General features: G+C 38.6%; 1 pseudogene; it reads left to right on the top strand.

Moving 5' to 3' along the window:
- The first annotated feature begins 9334 nt into the window (after positions 1 to 9334).
- LOC138848376 (U6 spliceosomal RNA) lies at positions 9335 to 9402 on the top strand (annotated as a pseudogene).
- The last annotated feature ends 1251 nt before the right edge of the window (positions 9403 to 10653 follow it).

The following is a 10653-nucleotide window of genomic DNA, read 5'->3' as shown; positions in this document are numbered from 1 at the left end:
AGACAGGAGTGTCAATTGGTAAAGTCAACAACAGGAGTCACTGTGCACTTACTCCTCATGTAGGATCTCTATCCTTAATGTGCTGTGCATTGAGATTTAATGCTATAACGAGTACTCAAACAATATATTTCACTTTGTGTTTCTATGGGGGTGCAAACTGTTGAAATCTTTACTTAATGCATGCTAAACTGATCTTCTGTAAAAAAAAAAAAAAAAGAAAAAAAGAAATTATCAATTCCCAACTTGACTCTCACTGGGATTAAACATGACAATAGGTCTGCTCTGATTTCATCATCATTTAAAAAAAATCATCTATTATTTTACACTTTATGTTTCTGTGTGGGAGCAAACTGTTGAAATCCATACTTAATGTATACTAAGCTGATCTTCTGTATGTTAAGATAATCGAAAATGAATCTTGATGTGAATGGAAGGGGAGAGGGAGTGGGAAAGGGGAGGGTTGTGGGTGGGAGGGACGGTATGGGGGGGAAGCCATTGTAATCCATAAGTCGTACTTTGGAAAATTATATACATTAAATAAAAGCTTAAAAAAAAAAAAAAGGTCAATTTGCTGTTATTTTTTTTTTTTTCTTTCATAATGGCTACTCTGTCCAAAATCTTGCTTGTATTGCATCAGAATACAAAATTTGGGAAGGAAGAAGGCAAAACCAACTCAGACCCCGAAAACATTTAGGAAATTGCCACACAAGAAACCACAAATCAGCTGAGGCACCCAAAACAATGACAGCAAGCCAGAAGTGGAGCAAGCCAACAGCTGTGTCCTGATTGAAAAAGAACCTTCCTCTTGTGCCCTGAACTCAATATGCCAGCCTCAAAACCAAAGCTCACATCAGAAAATTCAATACAAACCATGATAAATAAGAAAAATAGAAAAAAAGCCAAAGAAATGCAAGAATCCATAATGATATAGGGCTTGATTTAGTCGCTAGGCAACCGGCTGTTCCCGGATTCATCCACCCCTCCAGCTGAATGCCTGTGGAATTCTGACTGAATTAACCTGAAAATCACAGTGAAACTCAGTTTGGAGGCAGTTAATATCTGTCACCTCAGCCAAAGTGTTCCATTTTTTTTTCCAAAACACAAAAACTCACCTTGGTCATGTTACCTATAGATTTCTAAGCTTCAAATGCCTATTTGTTGAATTTTTTATTTCATAATGGCTACTCTGCCCAAACTCTTATTTGTATGGCGTCAGAATACAAAATTTGGGAAGGAAGAAGGCAAAGCCAACTCAGACCCGGAAAACATTTGGGAAATTGCCACACAAGAAACCACAAATCGGCTGAGGCACTCAAAACAATGACAGCAAGCCAGAAGTGGAGCAAGCCAACAGCTGTGCCCTGATTGAAAAAGAACCATCCTCTTGTGCCCTGAACTCCATATTGCAGCCTCAAAACCAAAGCTCACATCAGAAAATTCATTACAAACCATGATAAATAAGAAAAAAGAGAAAAAGCCAAAGAAATGCAAGAATCCATAATGATATTGGGTTTGATTTAGTTGCAAGGAAACCGGCTGTTCCCAGATTCATCCACCACTAAAGCTGACTGCCTGTGGAATTCTGACTGAATGAACCTGACAATCCCAGTGAAACTAAAGAAACCAAATTTCAGCTGAGGCACCCAAAACAAAGACAATAGCCAGAATTGGAGCACACCAACAGCTGTGTCCTGTTTGAAAAAGACCATTCCTCAGGTGCCCTGAACTCTATATTGCAGCCTCAAAACCAAAGCTCACATCAGAAAATTCATTACAAACCATGATAAATAAGGGAAATGTGAAAAAGCCAAAGAAATGCAAGAGTCCTTTGTGATATTTGGCTGGATTTAGACACAAAGAAACTGGCTGTTTCCAGATTCATCCCCCTCTTCCACAGACTGACTCTGGAATTCTGATTGAATTCACCTCAAAATCGCACTCACACTCATTTTGGAGGGAATTAGAATCTGTCCCCTCAGCAGAAGCGTTCTATGTCATTTTCCAAAACACAAAAACTCATCTTGGTTGTGTTGCCTGTAGATTTCTAATCCTGAAAGGTCAATGCGCTGTGTTTTTTTTTTTTTTCTTTCATAATGGCTACTCTCCAAAACATGCTTGTATTGCATCAGAATACAAAATTTGGGAATAAGAAGGCAAAACCGACTCAGACCCAGAAAACATTTAGGAAATTGGCACTCAAGAAACCACAAATTGGCTGAGGCACCCAAAACAATGACAGCAAGCCAGAATTGGAGCAAGCCAACAGCTGTGCCCTGATTGAAAAAGAACCTTCCTCTTGTGCCCTGAACTCAATATGCCAGCCTCAAAACCAAAGCTCACATCAGAAAATTCATTACAAACCATGATAAATAAGAAAAATGAGAAAACAGCCAAAAAAATGCAAGAATCCATAATGATATTGGACTAGATTTAGTCTCAAGAAAACCGAATGTTCCCGCATTCATCCACCCCTCCAGCTGATGCCTGTGGAATTCTGACTGAATTAACCTGAAAATCGTAGTGAAACTCAGTTTGGAGGGAATTAATATCTGTCACCTCAGCCAAAGTGTTCCATTTTATTTTCCAAAACACAAAAACTTACCTTGGTCGTGTTACCTGTAGATTTATATTCTTCAAATGCCTATTTGTAATGTTTTTTATTTCATTATGGCTACTCTGTCCAAACTCTTGTTTGTGTTGCGTCAGAATTACAAAATTTGGGAAGGAAGAAGGGAAAACCAACTCAGACCCAGAAAACATTTAGGAAATTGCCACACAAGAAACCACAAATCGGCTGAGGCACCCAAAACAATGACAGCAAGCCAGAATTGAAGCAGGCCAACAGCTGTGCCCTGTTTGAAAAAGACCATTCCTCCTGTGCACTGAAGTCTATATTGCAGCCTCAAAACCAAAGCTCACATCAGAAAATTCATTACAAACCATGAAAAAAAGAAAAAAGAGAAAAAGCCAAAGAAATGCAAGAGTCCTTTGTGATATTGGGCTTGATTTAGTTGCAAGGAAACCAGCTGTTCCCGGATTCATCCACCCCTCCTAGCTGACTGGCTGTGGAATTCTGATTGAATTCACCTGAAAATTGCACTCACTCTCGATTTGGAGGAAATTAATATCTGCCCCTCAGTGGAAGGGTTCTATGTCATTTTCCAAAACCCAAAAACTCATCTTGGTCATGTTGCCTATGATTTCTAATCATGAAAACCCAATATGTTCTGTTTTTCAATTTCCTGATGGATCCTCGTTCTAAACCCTTGTTTGTATTGCATCAGAATACACAATTTGAAAAGGAAAAAGGCAAAACCAACTCAGACCAACAAAGCATTTAGGAAAAAGTCGCTCAAAGTGAAAAATTGCCTGAGGCACCCAAAGCAATTACAGAAAGCCAGAATTGGAGAGAAACAACAGCTGTGCCCTAATTGAAAAAGACCATTCCTCTGGTTCCCTGAACTCCTTAAGCCAGCCTCAAAACCACAACCCACATCAGAAAATTTATTACAAACCATGATAAATAAGAAAATGTGAAAAATGCAAAAAAGAAAAAGAAATGCAAGAATCCTTCGTGATATGGCGCTTGTTTTAGTACAAGGAAACCAGCTGTTTCCGGATTCATCCACCCCTCCCAGCTGACTGACTGTGGAATTCTGATTGTATTCACCTGAAAAGAGAGAACATTTATAAGTATATTGGGACTGTGGAACCTGTCATTTACCAATCACATGTTAGACTGAATCATAGACCAAATATAGGGAAGAAATCCTATGCATGTAAACCTTGTGGGAATTCATTCAGTATTAAATACCCTCCATCACAGCACTCATATTGTGGAAAACCCTCATGTGTGTAATGATTGTGTGGAAACCACTCACCAGAAGTCAGATCTCATTAGACATCAGAGAATTCACACAGGGTTGAAATCTTACAAATCTAATGACTGTGGGAAGTTCTTTGGCCAGAAGAAACACCTCATAAATCATCAGAGAATTCACACAGGTGAGAAACCTTTTGAATGTAATGACTGTGGAAAATCCTTTGGCCAGAAGGCAAACCTCATAAATCATCAGAGAATTCACACAGGTGAGAAACCTTATGAATGCAATTACTATGGAAAATCCTTTGGCCAGAAGGCAAACCTCATAAATCATCAGAGAATTCACAGAGGGGAGAAACCTTATGAATGCAATCATTGTGGAAAAGCCTTTGCTGAGAAATCAAAGCTCACAAAGCATCAGACAATTTGTACTGGGGGAAACCTTATGATTGCAATGACTGTGGAAAAACCTTTGCTGAGAAGTCAAACCTCAGAAAGTATCAGAGCCTTCACACCATGGAGAAAGCTTATAAATGAAATGACTGTGGAAAAGCCTTTGGTCCCATCCTTGCATACCAAGGATAAATCCCACTTGGTCTGGGTGGATGATCTTTCTGATGCATTGTTGGATTCAATTGGCCAGAATTCTGTTGCAGATCTTTGCATGTATGTTCATCAGGGAAATTGGTCTATAATTACTTTCTTTGTTGCACTTTTTTCAAGTTTAGGAATGAAGGTGATGTTGGCTTCATAGAAAGAATTTGGGAGAATCGCCTCTCTCTCAATTGTTTTGAATAACTTGAGAAGAATTGCAGTTAGTGCTTTAAATGTCTGTTAGAATTCAGCAGTGAAGCCTTCCAGTTTTGGGGTTTTCTTGGTAGTGATGGTCTTTATTACTGGTATCATTTCCATCTGGTTATGTGTGTGTTTAGGTTTTCTATATCTTTGTTGCTCAATTTAGGTAGGTTTTATGGATGGAAGGATGGTGGAAAGCCTCTTTGCTGTACTTCATAACTCATAAGATATCAGAGTATCCACACAGGGAATTTTCTACTTGACCTTTTTGTGCAAGTTATATCTCATGAAATATTAGAGAATTCACCAAGGGGAGAAATGCATGAATATAATACATGTGAATAGCCTTTGTGGTGCAAATCAGACCTCATCAAACATAAAAGAATTCTCATGGGGAGCAATTTTATGAATGTAATGACTCAGAGCCTTTTACCATAATTCAGCCCTCATTGTACATCATCAAATTCATATAGGGAAAAACTCCTTTGAAAATAAAATCCCTTTAATTAGAAGCCATACCTCATAAGACAACAGGGAATTCACGTGGGAGAGAAACCTTATGGGTGTAATGAGTGTTGGAAAGCTCTGCCCAAATCTCTCCTTATATCAGAATGCACAACATATATATCTAATGAATGAAATAAATGTGAGAAAGTCATTTCACATAGGTAATGCCTCATAATCCATCATGGAATTTGAACAAGGGAGAGACCTTAACAATATAATGAATGTGGAAGAGCTTTTCTCCAAAATTCATGTAAGTATTGTGACAAAACCTTTTGCTGGAAATCACATCCTATCCAACAGAGACTCATGTAAAGGAGAAAGCTTATAAATATTATTAGAGTCAGAAGTCAATGGTACATCAGAGAATTGACACAGGTGGTTTCTTAGGCGTATACTGATTGTGCAAAAACATTTTCTTTATTTCAGGCTTGTATAGACACAGAATTCACAAAAGGTGATAGTCTTTGCATGCTGTAAATACAATAAAACCTTTAGCCAGAAATTAGACATCAACAGACTTCAGAGAATTCATAAGGAACAAAAGTCTATGCAATGAATTTGGAAAATGTATTTCTGTTATAAATCAGTCTTCAATTCCCATGAATAGACTCACAAATGAGAAAACATGCATGCATAGAAAAGTTTTGTACCATAAATTATCTCTAGATGGTAAACTAATATATCACACAAAAGAAATATCATGAGTGTAATGGAATTGGGAAACCCTTTGCTATAAGGCAGATTTCCAGAAAGCTTAGCAAGATTACAGAAAAGTCTCTGAAAATGTAACATGTCTGAAAGATTTGTTGGCATCACAAACTGGAGGATAGCTCAAGTGCATGTGTTTTTGTGCCTGGCATCCAAATTGATATCTCTTTTTCTTTGATGAATTCCTTGTTTATTTATTTAGCAGATTTAGAGACAAAGGATTCCTGTCCATTGATTTACTACTATATGCCCACAATTGCCATGGTAAAGTATATGGCAAAAACTGAGTGCTGGGGGCTGTGAATCTGATTCATCACTGATAACATTGAAGACATTGGTTCCTGGTTCTTATGCTGCTATGCATGGAAATGTTTCTCTAATTTCATTTTCAAATAGTTCATTGTTAATATAAAGAAATGCTTCTAATTTTTAAAATTTCATTGAAATAATTTGTGATTAATGTGTCCTAGTCATGCATTATTACAGGGTGTAGTGCAATATTTGCACACATTTATGCAGTAAAAAGTGATCAAGCTAAGCAACTACAGTTTTATTAAGTTTTTAAAGAGTTATTTATTTGAAAGACAGAGTTACAGAGAGAAGTAGCAGCAGAGAGAGAGAGAGGTCTTCCTCTGCCGGTTCACTCCCCAGATGGCCACAATGGCCGGAGCTCTGCCAATCTGATTCCAGGAACCAGGAGCTTCTTCCAGATCTCCCACTTGGGTGCAGGGACCCAAGGACTTGGGCCATCTTCTACTGCTTTCCCAGGCCATAGCAGAGAGTTGGATCAGAAGAGGAGCAGCCAGGACTAGAACTGGTACCCACAGGGGATGCTGGTGCTTCAGGCCAGGGTGTTAGCCCACTGTGCCACAATGCTGGCCCCCAAGCAACTACAGTTTCTAATTCTTCTCCATGATTTGAGACTACCAGCTCCTCTCCTTCAGTTCTTTACACAGAACCTAATATGGTTGAATGTAGTCATCTCATTATATTATGGAACACCAGAAGTTCTTTCTGCCTCTTTGATTTTTGATACCTATTATCCAATCCCCCTCTATCCCTAGCTGCTTCCCTTCTCAGCCTCTAGTAATCACAGTTCTGTGTTCAGATCCATTATTTTCTTTCACTTCCACATGCGACAAGGACCAGGTGACATTTGTGTTCCTGCTTCTGGCTTATTTCAATTAATTTAATAATATTTTGTTCTTTTTTTGTATCTAAAAGAGGTTGCCCTGTCCATTGTTTTTCATTGATGGACAGCTAGATTGGTTTCAAATCCTGGCTGCAGTGAACTGTGTTATAGTGGCTGTGTTATGGGAAAATTGCTGTATCTTTGATATGCTCTCCTCCTTTCCTTCTAATAAAATTTCCTTATTCTATATAGCCAAGAGCAAGATAACTCTCACATGGTAGGTCAATTTTTATCTTAGTTTAATTTTTGTTATTTATTTGAAAGAGTTACAATAGAGGTAGAGACACAGAGAGGTCCTCCATTAGCTGGTTCGCTCTACAGATGACTACAAAGGCCAGAGTTATGCCATTCTGAAACCTGGAGACAGGAGCTTCCTCTGGGTCTCCCTCATGGGTGCATGGGCCCAAGGACTTGGGCCATCTTCTACTGCTATCCCAGGAGATAGCAGAGAGCAGTATTGGAAGAAGAGCAGCTGGAACTAGAACTGGCACCCAAATGGGATGCTGGCCCTTCAGGCCAGGGCTTTAACTCACTGCACAACAGCGCCAGCCCCAATTTTTATCCTTTTTAAGGAATGACCATACTGTTCTGCATAACATCTGTACTAACTTGTGTTTTCACCTACCATATATGGTGGTTTTCTTTTCCCATGTGCTCTCTAGCATTTGTTATTTTTTATCAGTTTGGCATAAAAATGATATAGTATTGTTCATGTTTTTGTGTATTTTGAAATCAGTTAATTTGTTTATTAAATCTTTATTATTTGAAAGGTGGATTTAGAGAGAGAGGGAAAGACATAGATAGCTTTCATCTGCTGGCTCACACCCCAGAGAGTTTCAACAGTTGAGCCTGGGGCATGCTGGAGTCAGGAGCTTCATCCAAGTCTCCCACATGAGTGGCAAGGACCTGAGTCCTTCGTCCATCTTCTGCTGGTTTCCCAGGTGTTTAGCAGTGAGCTAAATTGGAAGTGGAGATTCCTAAACTCAAAGTGGAACTCAGATGTTATGCTGGCCTCACAGATTGCAGCTTTCCCCACTTGGCCACAATGCCAGCCCCTCTATCAATTTAATTCCTCAAAAATAGCTCAGTAATGTTGGCATCTATCTCATTTTGTTTTTTCTCTGTTATTATTCAACTTATTGATGTCTTATTTTTGTTCACATTATTCCTCTCAATTGCTCTACCTGAGGTGAGTAGGGCTGCTGTGTTGCTTAAATGAAGTGTATGCTTTAGATTACTCATTTAATGAGTGCATGTCATTCACATAGCACTTCACTGAAGTTCTACTATGTCCCAAATCCTCTTCTAGGCACAGAATTTAGACCACTTTTCTCTTAGGCCCAGATCTTGCCTTTAACATACTACTTGGAATTTAGTAGCTCATGAAATCTGCAGACTGCATAAATGAATGAATATTTTGAGGGCTGTGCTTTTGTGGAGGAACTTCATAGGAGACCGAAGGAATAAAATAAATCAAAAGTATCCACAGTATATAGAATGTATACTATTTTACAAGTCACAGAGAAGAAGAAGAAGAAGGAAAGTAGTAAGACTAGAAAGTTTGTGGCAAGACTAACAGGCGCTGGTCAAGAACTTAATAAGCACATTAGGAAAGCAGCAAGGTTTCTTTTTTTTTTTTTTTGAGGAAAAGTTTTTATTTCTAGTGATGAAATTGGCTACAGAACATTATGAAAGTTTAAAAATACAAAGAGAAATTGTCTATAATTAATAGATTCAAAATTTGACAATCAGTGAATATCATTATTAGTCATTACCAACAACAGTTATTGATTTGAAAGGCAGAGTGACAGGAAGAGGGAACCACTGCTTCACTCCCCAGACACTTGCAATAGCCAAAGCTTGACCAAGCCACAACCAGGAACTGGGAATTCATTCTGGATGTCCCATTTGGGTGCAGGGACCCAAGCACTTCTGCCATCCTCCGTCTCCTCCCAGGGTGCACACTAGCAGAAACTTGCCTCAAAGCAGAGAAGCTACCACTCAAGCCAGGCATTTGTATATGGGATGTGGGTGTGTGGTGGTGATAGCAAGCCCTCATGGATAAAAAAAAAAAAAAAAAAAAAAAAAAAAAAAAAAAAAAAAAAACAAAGTTATTTCTATGCCAAGGAAATTACTCTGTAGTCTTTCTCTTATAAACTACGTATTGCTGAACCTAGATAATTTTTCCTTTATTTAACAATGACATGAAAATGTCAGTTGAGTTGGCTTTCCTGAAGACCTTGTTTCTTGAATATTAGTGGCTAGCTGAGATAAATTCTTTTCATCTCTTTCTCGCTTCGGCAGCACATGTGCTCGCTTCGGCAGCACATATACTAAAATTGGAATGATACAGAGAAGATTAGCATGCCCCTGCGCAGTAAGGTTTCTTTACCTCCCTGTAGGCTCTGCTCTCCAGAGGTGAACAGGGTCCTCTAAACCCACTTGCTGCACACACAAACACCTGAGTGTTGTATTCTCCCACAGGTGTTGGAGACTGATATGGTGTTCTGATTTATATTTACATAATGGCTAGTGACATCGGGCATATTCACATGTTTTGACCATGTACATTTCTTCTGAGAAATGTCTATTCAGATCCTTGCCTGTTTCTTCACTGTATTTTTTGGAGTTTTTCCAATTCATGTAAATGTTCTGGAAATCTGTAAACATTCAGAGTTTTAATTTTTCCTGCCATCTGTTCATTGTATCTACACTCTGATGTTTACTTTGTTGTGAAGAAGTATCTTAGTTGGATATACTCAAATGTCTCTGTTTTTATTTTTGTGACTATTGCTATTGGAATCTTACCCAAAAGCTATTGTGTGTTGACAATATTTAGAGTTTCCCTATGTTTACTTGGGTTTGGGTCTTATGATTAGATTTTTCATTCACTGTGAGTTCACTTTCACATAGTGTAAGTGATGTTGGAGTCTATTTTCAGGCTTCTACATTTGGATCATCAAGTTCCTCTGCACCACTTGTGAAAGAGATTCTTCTTTCTCCAGTTCATTTTAGTTCCTTTGTTAAATATGAGTTGCTGGTAGAAATTTGGGTTTATTTCTATGCTACCAAGTCTTTTCCATTGAACTATGTGTCTGTTATTATATCAGTGCTAACACTTCTTCTTTTTTTTTTGCAGTATATTTATTTGAAAGGCAGAGTTACAGAGAGGTAGAGGCAGAGAGAGAGAGAGGTCTTCCATCCACTGGTTTACTCCCCAAATGGTCACAATGGCCGGAGCTCTGTTGATCTGAATCCAAGTGTCAGGAGCTTCTTCCAGGTCTCTATGCAGGTGCAGGGGCCCAAAGACTTTGGCCATTTTCTACTTTTTTCTCAGGCTATACCAGAGAGGGGTATAAGAAGTGGAGCAGCTGGGAAACATACTGGCACCCATATGAGATGCCGGCACTGCAGACGGTGACTTTACCTGCTTTGTCATAGTGCTGACCCCTGTAATATGTCTTAAAATATGGTGTGATGTCTCCAGCTTTTTTTTGCTTTATAATATTGCTTTAGATGTTAAGCATCTCTCATGTTTCTATGTGAATTTTAGCATCATTTTTTCTAGCTCTGAGAACATCGTTGGTATGTTGATTGGGATTACATTGAATTTGCAAATTGCTTTTGG

Source organism: Oryctolagus cuniculus, unplaced genomic scaffold (assembly GCF_964237555.1).
Source record: "Oryctolagus cuniculus unplaced genomic scaffold, mOryCun1.1 SCAFFOLD_111, whole genome shotgun sequence".
NCBI classification, from domain to species: domain Eukaryota; kingdom Metazoa; phylum Chordata; class Mammalia; order Lagomorpha; family Leporidae; genus Oryctolagus; species Oryctolagus cuniculus.
Note: the sequence above shows the minus strand (reverse complement) of the source record. Positions and strands in the feature narration are given on the sequence as shown.